The sequence below is a fragment of the Antedon mediterranea genome, chromosome 4 (genome assembly GCF_964355755.1).
Source record: "Antedon mediterranea chromosome 4, ecAntMedi1.1, whole genome shotgun sequence".
Lineage (NCBI taxonomy): Eukaryota > Metazoa > Echinodermata > Crinoidea > Comatulida > Antedonidae > Antedon > Antedon mediterranea.
The window spans coordinates 17297746-17313307 of record NC_092673.1 but is presented as its reverse complement, the minus strand read 5'-3'; the positions used below and the strand labels follow the sequence as shown (position 1 = coordinate 17313307).

Sequence of the window (15562 nt, the reverse complement as noted above, 5' to 3'; positions counted from 1 at the left end):
ATGTTATAATAAATAATAAAGAAAATTACAATCTCTATAATTTTAAACTTTAATTAAATTTCTTATTTGATAATATTATAAAAATAATGTACATCTTGTTTTAAATACCTCATTGATAGATTTCACAAGATCTGGTTGCGTCTTACAAATGTGTTTAATTGTTTGCAAATCACACGTGTACAACAAAGCTTCTTCTAATTTGTTCCTGTTAAAATGTAAGAAATAATGAATTATTACATTATATTATGAAAATGATGATTGATGGAAATAATCATTATATTTGATGAGAATGAGCCCTTTAATTGTAATATTTATGATTTCATAATCTTTTAAGAAAGTTTTAAAGTATTGCTAACTATTCAAACATTTTAATTTGTTTTTAACCGTTACAGTTATTTTTGTTGGATTTGAAATAAAAAACAAACGTACCTTTCCATTTCAAAAATAAAGTGTGTTCATTTAACAATTATTAATACTGATAGCTTCTAGTGTAAAAGTAAGCCTACACATTCTGTTCTGAAAATATGAAAGGTAAAACATAATTAATCAGACAGAAACCTTTGCATTAAAGGCTACGACAATTAAATTGCATCTGTATGCTGGCATTACTGAATGAAGATGATCTGTATGCTGGTGTTACTGAATGAAGATGATCTGTATGCTGGCATTACTGAATGAAGATGACCTGTATTCTGGTGTTACTGAATGAAGATGACCTGTATTCTGGTGTTACTGAATGAAGATAATCTGTATGCTGGTGTTACTGAATGAAGATGACCTGTATGTCAGTGTTACTGAATGAAGATGACCTGTATTCTGGTGTTACTGAATGAAGATGATCTGTATGCTGGTGTTACTGAATGAAGATGACCTGTATGCCGGTGTTAATGAATGAAGATGACCTGTATGCTGGTGTAAATGAATGAAGATGACCTGTATGCTGGTGTTACTGAATGAAGATGACCTGTATGCCGGTGTTACTGAATGAAGATGACCTGTATGCTGGTGTAAATGAATGAAGATGACCTGTATGCTGGTGTTACTGAATGAAGATGACCTGTATGCTGGTGTTACTGAATGAAGATGACCTGTATGCTGGTGTTACTGAATGTAGATAACCTGTATGCTGGTGTTACTGAATGAAGATGACCTGTATGCCAGTGTTACTGAATGAAGATGACCTGTATGCCAGTGTTACTGAATGAAGATGACCTGTATGCTGGCGTTACTGAATGAAGAAGACCTGTTTGCTGGTGTTACTACATGAAGATGACCTGTATGCTGGCGTTACTGAATGAAGATGACCTGTTTGCTGGTGTATACTGAATGAAGATGACTTGTATGCTGGTGTTACTGAATAAAGGATGACCTGTATGCCGGTGTTACTGAATGAAGATGACCTGTATGCTGGTGTTAATAAATGAAGATGACCTGTATGCTGGTGTTACTGAATGAAGATGACCTGTACGCTGGTGTTACTGAATGAAGATGACCTGTATGCTGGTGTTACTGAATGAAGATGACCTGTATGCTGGTGTTACTGAATGAAGATGACCTGTATGCCAGTGTTACTGAATGAAGATGACCTGTATGCTGGTGTTACTGAATGAAGATGACCTGTATGCTGGTGTTACTGAATGAAGAGATGACCTGTATGCTGGTGTTAATGAATGAAGAGATGACCTGTATGCTGGTGTTACTGAATGAAGATGACCTGTATGCTGGTGTTACTGAATGTAGATGACCTGTATGCTGGTGTTACTGAATGAAGATGACCTGTATGCCAGTGTTACTGAATAAAGATGACCTGTATGCTGGTGTTACTGAATGAAGATGACCTGTATGATGGTGTTACTGAATGAAGATGAACTGTATGCTGGTGTTACTGAATGAAGATGACCTGTATGCTGGTGTTACTGCATGAAGATGACCTGTATGTTGGCGTTACTGAATGAAGATGACTCCTGTGCTAGCATTACAACATATTATACTTTAGATTTTTAAACTGTTATACTTGTTAAACAAATAAAGCCTATTGTGTACATTGTACGATTGTAAAATCTAAGTTTATCACCAAGTTGATATTAAACTGGCCATGGTCTCATCTTTAAATATTTAAAAAATTATTTTGTTCATAATAATTGATTGACAGATCAACAACTGGAAACATTGTTTTGTGGATTCATTTTCCCAAACGGCAATTATGACTTTTCTTTAATTAATACACAACAAATGGCTGCCATTCAGTTTGGCCCACTTTACTTTAAACCCCAAAAAAACAGCAAAAACATCCCTCTAGGCAATTGTGAGTATCACTATCAGAAAAACATATCAGTTATTTGGTCAAAAATGTTGTTAATCTCTCTCTAGGCTGGGTGCAAGGGGGCCGCCAGGGAGTCTAGAGGGCAAAGCCCACGGAAGCAACGCGTTCTAGCGTCATTTGAGGCAATTTTAATCAGATTTAGGGTAGCCACTTTTTCCATTTTTCATAATGCATAAATAAAATACTGCGTGCAAAAAACCGATGCGCAATGATGACTGTGGCAATCCATTTCAATTTTAAAAATGAAGTGACCTTTAAAGTTCAAAATATGCCTATATTTATCGAGTATATTGTAGCATAGAAAATATACACAAATGTAAAACGTACCCACAGGCAGGAACTGAGCTAAGACATTTTTGAAAATTAGAGCTGTTATAGGTCCTGGAAAATGCACTTATTGTGCTTCAAAATATGAAATGAAATTTATAAGTACCTAAGAAAATTTTGTAAACTAGACCTGCAGGTCTTCAAAAATTGCATCTTATAATTTGAAAACATCGGGCCTAGAGGCTTAAAAAAGTGGTTAATTGGGGTGGGTGGGTGGTGTGTGTCCGCAAGCGTAGACCATTTTCAGTCGCGAAAATCAGTATACCTCGTAAGTATGTATGCTTACCATCTGGACTTTGAGTATGGTGAGAAGTTCATGACATACAGGACATTAAAAACTTAATAACTAAACTATAATAAGATGTTGTTGGCTAAGCGAAAATAGCATGTTTTTTGTTTAGTAATGTATGAAATATTTATTTTAGGTGTCCCACGGTACAGAGGGTTAATTGTAAATTAAAAAATTGGTGAACATACGAATAATTAACATAACTTGTTTTTGCTGTAGCGTACGTCGATACACAGTACACAAAGTAACGCGAACGATTCGTACAAAGGCCAGACAAGTGCATTCCTATTGTTTAGTAGTTAGATCGCTAGCAATAATGAATGCATAGGGCATAATAATAGTCCTCTGACGTACTCACGGTCAATTGAACGTCGCGGTTTTCTAGGTGCTGAAGCTACGAAGTGAACGTGAACAATGTGTATATTATATTCCCCGACAAAAATTTGGTGGGAAAGCTAGTCTCCCTGGCAAGGGGGGCTTGAGACCGTAGCTCGTACTAGGACTTTTTGAAGTCGAAGTTCGAACTACGACTACAGTCTGGTTTAAAGAATACGGGCGTATCACTGTACTATCAGACTAATATACCTTTTTTTATTTTCACGTCAGACATGTTTTGTTCAAAGATATTCAGCAGCCTAACTTCTGTGACCTTTGTAACAGACATTAGTAGGTTTGAAATTACCTTTTAACTCAAGTTTATTGAACAATTCATGTGCTATTAAACGAAAGGCCTGAAAGGTAAGTGATAACATAGGCAGAATTTGAGCAAAAGATAGTTATCACCCTTGTAGTGTGTGCACCAAGATTAGCTTTTAAGCCTCTGAATTTCGAATTAAAATCTGTAATTTTATTGTATTGCAATTTTTGCTGTACAGTAAAAATAAAATAGTCAGAAAACACTTTCAATGGATGCAACTGGGTTGCCATAAACCAACATTTCCAAACAAAGTATTGCTATTCCTGTAATTGTCATAAAACAAAGCACAATTCTGTAAAGTCAAATTAAATATTCTGTAAAAATAATATAAAAACTCACACTACAATACAACTGAATCTGAACAACACAATTGTTGGTACCCTACCCTGGAAACAATCCTCCATCCACTGGTAAATCAGTTCGACTGAAAAGCTCTACATAAACACGCTACTTGACTATAAGGTGTTTATAATTGTCACTGCTTCTGTGCATCACATGACTTCCTAATCAATCTTGCATGCTAGCCTATAATAGAAAATATAAGTCTTGTTTACCTATCTATCGTTTGCAAACTTCATTTAAACAAAGATAGTGTTAGGAAGATATCATAATTCATATTCGACCAATGCAAACGAATGAATTATGAGCGGAGCTAGTGCCATATACAAAGAGTCACAACATTGGGTTAAACTTCAAAGTCAAGTGATATACAGTTCAAACTTTTTCAAAATTATCTCCATTAATCCATGTAAAGTATAGATTAGGAGCAACAAATACTTTAAACGTTTTCTTATATTTTTAAAAATGTAATTGCATATTTGATGGTGAATTATTGATGTGCAAAGTGTACAGAAGTACTTGCTTGCGCTTGTACTGTACACTATAAGATTTATTGATTTTGGAACAAAACATCACATAACTATGTGTATTTTTAATTCATAATAGATGCTTTGCTGATTAAATAAAATTAATAAAGTGTCGTGGCTATATTTGTTAATAATATTTTGTGCTTTAGGATAATAATGTGTATTTTGATTACCAGGAATTGTTTAGGTATAAAAAACAATTTATATTAAGGCTAATTAGGAGGCTCTGTTTGGTTAATAGAGGCCTACTATGCCATTTTATGTTGTGATAATATTATTGATAATATTATTTATTGGCCTATATACTGGTTAATTATTGGTACTAAGGTATATCAAGAAGGAAAAAAGATATCCATGGGAAAGCCAATCCTACTTCACATCACATTCATTTTATTTATCAGAAATTGGTATTTGTATAAAGAATGCACTAGAAGCTATAGATATTAAATGTATCACCTAATTATAAATTATTAATTTAAAAAAAATTATTAATTTAAAAAAAATCATATTTTTGCATAATGAAACAAAAACTACTGTCTGTATTTTATTGTGAGCAATCTACCAGCTTTATACAAAATATTTTAAAATAACAATTATGGATAATAAGAACAGAACTTTATTTTAAATTAAATATATTTATTATGAGATAAACAATTCTTTATTTAATAATTATATCATTTATTATTAAAAACCAAAAGTGTTATTTCGCACTGCCATTTTAGTATGTGGAGGTCCGAAATCATAAAAATTAAATGGTGGGAGACTTTATAAAAGCATGGCGAAAGAGGACATTTTAAAATTTTGATTAGAACCATGGGGCCTAGGCTTCTTTCTCTAGGCTTCTTTCCCCAGTCTATTATTAGCCGTCCCCTCTAAATCCTGGATCTACTCCTGGTGTATTTCTACCAAAAAGAGTGTGGTATTATGTTATGCAGGTTAGACAAACTTACTGATTCAACAGATTTTTACAATCTTCTGTCATGTGAAATATAAAGCATTATAACTACAGAACTAAACTAAACTATCGTATTACTGCATACCCCACACAAATACCCTGACTAACAGCCTTGGGGAAGCAGTGCATTTTAGTCTATTAATAAATGGATCATAAAGTAAGGTAGTACAATACCCCACACAAGTACCCTTGACTAACAGCCATGGGGAAGCAGTGCATTTTAGTCTATTAATAAATGGATCATAAAGTAAGGTAGTACAATACCCCACACAAGTACCCTTGACTAACAGCCCTGGGGAAGCAGTGCATTTTAGTCTATTAATAAATGGATCATAAAGTAAGGTAGTACAATACCCCACACAAATACCCTGACTAACAGCCCTGGGGAAGCAGTGCATTTTAGTCTATTAATAAATGTATCATAAAGTAAGGTAGTACAATACCCCACACAAATACCCTGACTAACAGCCCTGGGGAAGCAGTGCATTTTAGTCTATTAATAAATGGATCATAAAGTAAGGTAGTACAATACCCCACACAAATACCCTGACTAACAGCCCTGGGGAAGCAGTGCATTTTAGTCTATTAATAAATGGATCATAAAGTAAGGTAGTACAATACCCCACACAAATACCCTTGACTAACAGCCCTGGGGAAGCAGTGCATTTTAGTCTATTAATAAATGGATCATAAAGTAAGGTAGTACAATACTCCACACAAATACCCTGACTAACAGCCCTGGGGAAGCAGTGCATTTTAGTCTATTAATAAATGGATCATAAAGTAAGGTAGTACAATACCCCACACAAATACCCTGACTAACAGCCCTGGGAAAGCAGTGCATTTTAGTTTATTAATAAATGGATCATAAAGTAAGGTAGTACAATACCCCACACAAATACCCTGACTAACAGCCCTGGGGAAGCAGTGCATTTTAATCTATTAATAAATGGATCATAAAGTAAGGTAGTACAATACCCCACACAAATACCCTGTCTAACAGCCTTGTGGAAGCAGTGCATTTTAGTCTATTAATAAATGGATCATAAAGTAAGGTAGTACAATACCCCACACAAATACCCTGACTAACAGCCCTGGGGAAGCAGTACATTTTAGTCTATTAATAAATGGATCATAAAGTAAGGTAGTACAATACCCCACACAAATACCCTGACTAACAGCCCTGGGGAAGCAGTACATTTTAGTCTATTAATAAATGGATCATAAAGTAAGGTAGTACAATACCCCACACAAATACCCTGACTAACAGCCCTGGGGAAGCAGTGCATTTTAGTCTATTAATAAATGGATCATAAAGTAAGGTAGTACAATACCACACACAAATACCCTGACTAACAGCCTTGCTGGGAAGCAATTCATTTTAGTCTATTAATAAATGGACCATAAAGTAAGGTACAGTAGTACAATACCCCACACAAATACCCTGACTAACAGCCCTGGGGAAGCAGTGCATTTTAGTCTATTAATAAATGGATCATAAAGTAAGGTAGTACAATACCCCACACAAATACCCTGACTAACAGCCCTGGGGAAGCAGTACATTTTAGTCTATTAATAAATGGATCATAAAGTAAGGTAGTACAATACCCCACACAAATACCCTGACTAACAGCCCTGGGGAAGCAGTACATTTTAGTCTATTAATAAATGGATCATAAAGTAAGGTAGTACAATACCCCACACAAATACCCTGACTAACAGCCCTGCTGGGAAGCAGTGCATTTTAGTCTATTAATAAATGGATCATAAAGTAAGGTAGTACAATACCCCACACAAATACCCTGACTAACAACCCTGGGGAAGCAGTGCATTTTAGTCTATTAATAAATGGATCATAAAGTAAGGTAGTACAATACCCCACACAAATACCTTGACTAACAGCCCTGGGGAAGCAGTGCATTTTAGTCTATTAATAAATGGATCATAAAGTAAGGTAGTACAATACCCCACACAAATACCCTGACTAACAGCCCTGGGGAAGCAGTACATTTTAGTCTATTAATAAATGGATCATAAAGTAAGGTAGTACAATACCCCACACAAATACCCTGACTAACAGCCCTGGGGAAGCAGTACATTTTAGTCTATTAATAAATGGATCATAAAGTAAGGTAGTACAATACCCCACACAAATACCCTGACTAACAGCCCTGCTGGGAAGCAGTGCATTTTAGTCTATTAATAAATGGATCATAAAGTAAGGTAGTACAATACCCCACACAAATGCCCTGTGTCTAACAGCCCTGGGGAAGCAGTGCATTTTAGTCTATTAATAAATGGATCATAAAGTAAGGTAGTACAATACCCCACACAAATACCCTGACTAACAGCCCTGGGGGAAGCAGTGCATTTTAGTCTATTAATAAATGGATCATAAAGTAAGGTAGTACAATACCCCACACAAATACCCTGACTAACAGCCCTGGGGAAGCAGTGCATTTTAGTCTATTAATAAATGGATCATAAAGTAAAGGTAGTACAATACCCCACACAAATACCCTGACTAACAGCCCTGGAGAAGCAGTGCATTTTAGTCTATTAATAAATGGATCATAAAGTAAGGTAGTACAATACCCCACACAAATACCCTGACTAACAGCCCTGGGGAAGCAGTGCATTTTAGTCTGTTAATAAATGGATCATAAAGTAAGGTAGTACAATACCCCACACAAATACCCTGACTAACAGCCCTGGGGAAGCAGTGCATTTTAGTCTATTAATAAATGGATCATAAAGTAAGGTAGTACAATACCCCACACAAATACCCTGACTAACAGCCCTGGGGAAGCAGTGCATTTTAGTCTATTAATAAATGGATCATAAAGTAAGGTAGTACAATACCCCACACAAGTACCCTGACTAACAGCCCTGGGGAAGCAGTGCATTTTAGTCTATTAATAAATGGATCATAAAGTAAGGTAGTACAATACCCCACACAAGTACCCTTGACTAACAGCCATGGGGAAGCAGTGCATTTTAGTCTATTAATAAATGGATCATAAAGTAAGGTAGTACAATACCCCACACAAATACCCTGACTAACAGCCCTGGGGAAGCAGTGCATTTTAGTCTATTAATAAATGGATCATAAAGTAAGGTAGTACAATACCCCACACAAATACCCTGACTAACAGCCCTGAGGAAGCAGTGCATTTTAGTCTATTAATAAATGGATCATAAAGTAAGGTAGTACAATACCCCACACAAGTACCCTGACTAACAGCCCTGGGGAAGCAGTGCATTTTAGTCTATTAATAAATGGATCATAAAGTAAGGTAGTACAATACCCCACACAAATACCCTGACTAACAGCCCTGGGGAAGCAGTGCATTTTAGTCTATTAATAAATGGATCATAAAGTAAGGTAGTACAATACCCCACACAAATACCCTGACTAACAGCCCTGGGGAAGCAGTGCATTTTAGTCTATTAATAAATGGATCATAAAGTAATGTAGTACAATACCCCACACAAATACCCTGACTAACAGCCCTGGGGAAGCAGTGCATTTTAGTCTATTAATAAATGGATCATAAAGTAAGGTAGTACAATACCCCACACAAATACCCTGACTAACAGCCCTGGGGAAGCAGTGCATTTTAGTCTATTAATAAATGGATCATAAAGTAAGGTAGTACAATACCCCACACAAATACCCTGACTAACAGCCCTGGGGAAGCAGTGCATTTTAGTCTATTAATAAATGGATCATAAAGTAAGGTAGTACAATACCCCACACAAATACCCTGACTAACAGCCCTGAGGAAGCAGTGCATTTTAGTCTATTAATAAATGGATCATAAAGTAAGGTAGTACAATACCCCACACAAATACCCTGTCTAACAGCCCTGGGGAAGCAGTGCATTTTAGTCTATTAATAAATGGATCATAAAGTAAGGTAGTACAATACCCCACACAAATACCCTGACTAACAGCCCTGAGGAAGCAGTGCATTTTAGTCTATTAATAAATGGATCATAAAGCAATAACCAAACATTTGTATAACCTTTATACATGTTTCAAACAATCAGATGATTTTTACTTTATCTTTTGTTTAAATACAAAGTTAATATTAAACTGACGATAATGATTTTGATAGGATTTGTTTGGCTGTATCTAGGGGCAACAGGCAAACAACGGTCATTAATAATAATCAGGCCCCTTGTTTTTCTCAATGTTTTAAGCTTGTTGACAATCTGCATAACATTTTTCTCAAGTACAAAAACAAACATGGCTAAAAGGATTCCGAAATGAAACACAATTCCTGATCAACTCTTACTGAACAATTACAGTACTTTTTTTCATAAGAAAAATATCTGACAAAAATTGTTTTAGCTATAAAATTGTCAAACATTGGGTATGTTTATACAGAAAAATTATTAAAAAACATAATTTATCCTCTTTTATTTCTCTAGTTTCACATTTTTCTATTTCTTACTCAAAATGGGTTTGTTTCTACAATTAAGAAATTAAATTTCTTTAAAGAAAATGTCATAAGGGTGTTTTTCGACATAGCCATAGTGGCAAAGCCTTTGCATTTTATTTTCTTCTAAACTTGTGTAGTTTGCATGGATCACCTTCTAATTCCCCAAAAGTATTTAGGCTATAAAGATTTTCCATAAAAACTTGTTTACCTCCGCCAAGGAGGTATATGTAATCGATCGCCTGGGTTTGTTTGTCTGTCTGTTTGTTTGTTTGTTAGCAGGATTACTCAAAAAGTAATTACAAGATCTTTACCAAAATGAATATACGGATAGATATGTGGTCAAGGACCATTCCACTAAATGTTGGGACCATTTGGGACCATGGTCCCAATTCTGGAACACTTTTTTAGTATACTATTCAGACCTGCTAGTGTTAAAAGATAGGACAGAATTTTCCAAAAGCCGGCGAGCAGTCTTAAAGTAACAAATAAACTAAAATTGCATTTTCTCGAGAACTACTTTTCCAAAAAACTTCATTTTTGTACAACGTTTTTTGATGCGAGTAGTTTAAAAAACCTATTTCTTTTCAAATTCACTCGTTTGATTTTCGCGTTGCTGTTCTATTGTTAGTCAACTGAAGCTATTGTTAATTGAAAGACTTGTTACATAGCCATTAAACCAAACTCGCATACACATGCTTCTATATATAAATTTACGTAAGGGCAAAATTCGGTAAATCGCGCCTTACTTCTAGAATTTTTACTCGATGGTATATAAAGTTGGTTCGTACTTTCGGTACTGATTTTAACCACCTGATGTAACCCTGTTTACTAATTAAATTAAGTTAGATAATTAGTTATTGACGGTTAAAACGAATTTAGGTTCAACGATTTGCCCCAAATAGGGGTGTTTTCCGATCGTGGTATACACTGTCTAATGGATGTCCATCTTGAAAAATACCCGCCACAAAAATGCGAGGAGGCTTCGCATTTTCCTATCTCCTCCTACGATAATTGTTTTTAATAGCTGAAAACCGGTTGAACAGTTCGAGTACAGCATCATAATGTTGAAGACAGGCCGATTTTCTTTAAAAAATACTATTTTGATACATTTAATATACGTTTTTACAAATGTATTGATTTGTGATGAATGGAACATTCCAAATTATTTGGTTTAACCATAGAGGTATAGATTTAGATTTATGGGCCCCCTTGGAGAATAAACAAAAATAGTATTGCAATGCTGTACAATACTGTTAAGGTATTAACCACTTTTGATCGCAATTTGAATCGCAAATTTCTTACTGTGAGTGTTGGTACTGTTAGATGTAATATAAAAATATATACAAATAAACTTTATTACTGTGAGTGTGGGTAGGCCCTACTGTTAGATTATAAACATATAATATACAAATAAACATTCCAAATTATTTGGTTTAACCATAGAGGTATAGATTTAGATTTATGGGCCCCCTTGGAGAATAAACATAAATAGTATTGCAATGCTGTACAATACTGTTAAGGTATTAACCACTTTTGATGGCAATTTGAATCGCAAATTTCTTACTGTGAGTGTTGGTACTGTTAAAGCTCGAGTCCCACGATCGGGTTTTTTCTTCAGTCTTCCAAAGGGACACTGTATTGATTGATGGAAAGTGCCTGTTTCCAGTCACCTTTAGGGTCAAATCTATTATTTTAACTGCTCCCTTGTGTATAAAAGAGAGAAAATAGTGACTTATAAGTTTTAGTGCATGTCCTATTATTAACGAAACTGACACCAGTTTTTTACACCAATAGCCAATCAGATGGGCAGGAATTTGGCTTGGTAGGGATCAACATCTGAATATTGTAGCAGAGAGATATAATATAGTTCACTATATATCTTTTGATTATAGATACCTGAAATAACTTTAGTTAGGAGTTGAATGGAATACAAAGATTATAAAGTGTTATTAAAAGTCATAATATATTATATATTTATATATAATTATAGATAAAATTATTATATTTTTCTATGTCTTCTACTTCCAGTTCCTTTATTAAATCATGGTATGCTCCATGGGATTTTTGCCGCTGTATCCATGTTTTCACCCACACACTGCGTTTCTTTTGCAATCGTTTTTTCTTCTGCTTGCGTTTATTTAGTTCTCTTACCATATACAAAATGATCAAAACTTTCGAAAGTAACACTAAATCCATTTTGATTTGTATTAAGAATACAATATCACAATTGAATTCTAAATGATAAATAGAATAGCAAAGCAGAGAGCAGAGAAAGTATTTACACAATGGTTGACAAGGTCAATCCTTGAATACCTACAATATACAAAGATTGTCCCTAAATTGCAAGCTTATGACATTCTATTCAAAAAGTAGGTCATTAGTGACCAAGTGAAGAAATGACTGTGGGATTGCAACACTCTTCTCCTGACGTCCTATCAATCAATACAAGTCCCTTTGGAAGACGGAAGAAAAAACCCGATCGTGGGACTCGAGCTTTAGATGTAATATAAAAATATATACAAATAAACTTTATTACTGTGAGTGTGGGTAGGCCCTACTGTTAGATTATAAACATATAATATACAAATAAATAAACGTTATTACTGACAGTTGCTTCTCAACGTTTGTATTAATTAATAATTTAAAAATATATAAACGTTGTAGTGGTGTATCGTTACATGTACTTTACTATTTCAATCGACTATGACAGTGAGAGTTTTAACAAAGTACCGTATCAAATCGTAAATGTTTTACTGTATTTAGTGGTATATTATTTATAGGCCTATAACACATTAAAAACAATATTTCATTACTGAGTGGATAAGAATATATTTTAAAATGTTTCCTCTTTGTACCTATCTTCTTCCCCCATCCCTCAACCCTTAATGTTACATACAAAACACAAATTGGGTTTGTTTAAATGAGTCCAAATAAAAAATTTTGACTCATTTTGTTTCTCTCTCTCTCTCGGAAGTAATTCCCAGGGTGCTAATTTTGGTTGACTACATAAATCATTGTGTATATTTATTCGTTTCTGTAAACGACAATGTATTATAGTCCTGCGGTACGTACACTTGAAATCTCCATTTTTTTCTCGCTGGAAATACTGTGTATTCGAGAACCATCTGTGGGCACGACCTAGATGGTACGCGAGCGAAGCGAGCGTGCCATCTAGTGTAGTGAAATTAGCCTAAATCACAAACAGCATTTAGACACACACAAATATAATATATATATTTCTTTTTTACCGGAGAAATCTTATGTAGGAGAATTTCACAGTAGGCGGAGGTATGCACTCTCGGAGTGTCTTTCTAGTTTTCTTAGTGTCCAAACATAATACCACACACTGTATTCTAAAGAGACCTAATCTTTTACTTTGCTGTTGACTAACTAGATTTCTAGTTTATAACAAATTATATTTGCCAAATAACTGTAACTTTTATTTTTTTGAAATTAATTTGTTTAAGTAGGTTTCTAGTCATATCATTAACTAATTGTTTAGTTATGCATTTACTGCAATTGTGTCATCCATTCTGATACAAGTCCACATACGCTAAGTGGGTGTTAAAACAGGTATTCACAATGAATACCTGGCGCTGCTCAGTGGCGATGTCTAAGGCTGGATTCTTGTTGTGATCTAAATTCGATTTTTGTTAAATTAGTAACTTTTTTGGAGTAATCTTGTTGATTGACACTTGTAAGAATGTATTGTGGATCTAATTACGTGGTTTGTGGAGTTTTGTCACTTTTACTGTTCATACGATGTTGTGTTTTTTGTGTTAGCGTCGATGGTATCGGTCACGGTAGACTGGTCTACAGCAGGGAAGCGCTGCTAAGCCTTAGATCGAAGAGCGACACAATACAAGATGTAACACGCCTAAGCCTAGATATAATTAGCAAAGGAAACAACTACGACAATAATAGCAGACATAAAAGAAGAAAGAGGGGTAAGAAAGGAGGAGAAAGACAGAGGATAAGGAAAAATAAATATCGCTTACCCTTGCCAACAATTGTTTTGGCAAACGTTCGGTCATTAAAAAATAAAATGGATGAGGTTTGGACAAATATTCGATATGATAGGGTTTTTAGAGAAGCCAATCTATTATGTTTTACAGAAACGTGGTTGAGCGAAAATGTCCTTAATGAAAGTGTCAAAATTGATGGATTCACCCTAATTCGAGGAGATAGGACAAAACAATCCGGAAAAGACATTGGCGGTGGTGTATGCTTATTTGTAAACAAACGATGGTGCAACATAACTATTGTTCGCGATAAGCAATGTACACCTGATATTGAATTGTTGACAATTTCACTGAGACCATTCTATTGTCCGCGGGAATTTCCACAGTTATTTGTTACAGTTGTGTATATACACCCAAAGGCTAATTCTACACGAGCAGCTGAAATCTTGTCTGAAAATACGCACAAGTTGGAGACATTGTCACCTGATGCACCCAGGCTCATATTGGGCGATTTCAACCAACACAAGCTTGGTAAAGTGCTCAGAATATACCACCAATATGTAACCTGCCCTACTCGTAAAGATAAAACAATAGATTTATGCTACGGTACAGTTCCAAGCGCATATAGGTCCGTGGCATTACCACCGCTTGGTGCGTCGGACCACAATTGTGTGAATCTGATTCCAAAATATGTCCCAGTTATCCAGAGGAAGGACAAAATAGTCAAGACTGTTAAATTGTGGACTTTGGACAGTATCGAACGTTTAAGAGGGTGTTTTGAATGCACTGATTGGCAAGTATTTTATGAGTCGTCACCAAATCTAAACGAAATGGCGGATGTTATAACATCATATGTAAATTATTGTGTTGATTCAGTAATACCGAAAAAAGAGGTTGTCGTTTTTGCAAATAATAAGCCGTGGGTTACGAAAGAGTTGAAAGACATATTAAATAAGAAAAAACGGATTTTTTACCAAGGCACCACTCATGATAATAAGCAAATAAATAAAGAAGTTAAAGTAGCTGTCCGTAAGGCTAAAGACATGTATAAGAGAAAAATTGAAAATAAGTTTAGTAGTGGATGTATTCGTAGTGCTTGGCAAGGAATTAAACATATGGCGTCTATAAACACAGCTGATAAAACACAAAGAAATAAAATAAATGTAGAGGGTATTGATGACCAGGCATTGCCAGATAGATTAAACGACTTCTTTGCTAGGTTTGAAAAACACAATTTAAAAGACGACACTGTTGGCAATAATGATCCGCATGTAGATGAAATTATTATTTCTGAGGATCATGTTAGAACATTACTCAGGAATATAAATGTAAATAAGAGTTCTGGTCCCGATGGTATTGAGGGCAGAACATTAAAGTCGTGTGCGGATCAGCTCAGTGGTGTCCTTCGGTACCTCTTCCAGACCTCTATAAACCAGTGTGTAGTTCCTAATCTTTGGAAAGAATCGATTATAAAACCTATTCCTAAACAGACTGTCATAAAACAACTGAATGATCTGCGCCCTATTGCGCTGACATCTCTTGTTATGAAAATCTTTAAAAAGATAGTTAAAACCTACATCACGTCTGTTGTAGAGTCTAAACTCGATCCACTGCAGTTTGCATACAGGTCTGGAAGAGGTGTTGAGGATGCCAAGCTTTTTTTATTAAACACATTGTACAAGCACCTTGAACTGCC

General features: G+C 35.1%; 1 long non-coding RNA gene across 1 annotated transcript in view; it reads right to left on the bottom strand.

The window, feature by feature from the left end:
• Nucleotides 1–429: 429 nt before the first annotated feature.
• Nucleotides 430–15562, bottom strand: part of LOC140046073 (uncharacterized) — an 80569-nt gene continuing 65436 nt past the window's right edge. The window contains exons 2-3 of the long non-coding RNA XR_011844729.1: nucleotides 3976–4161; nucleotides 430–516 (exon numbers count right to left, since the gene is read on the bottom strand). This is a non-coding gene — a long non-coding RNA (uncharacterized lncRNA). The remainder of the gene's footprint in view (nucleotides 517–3975; nucleotides 4162–15562) is intronic.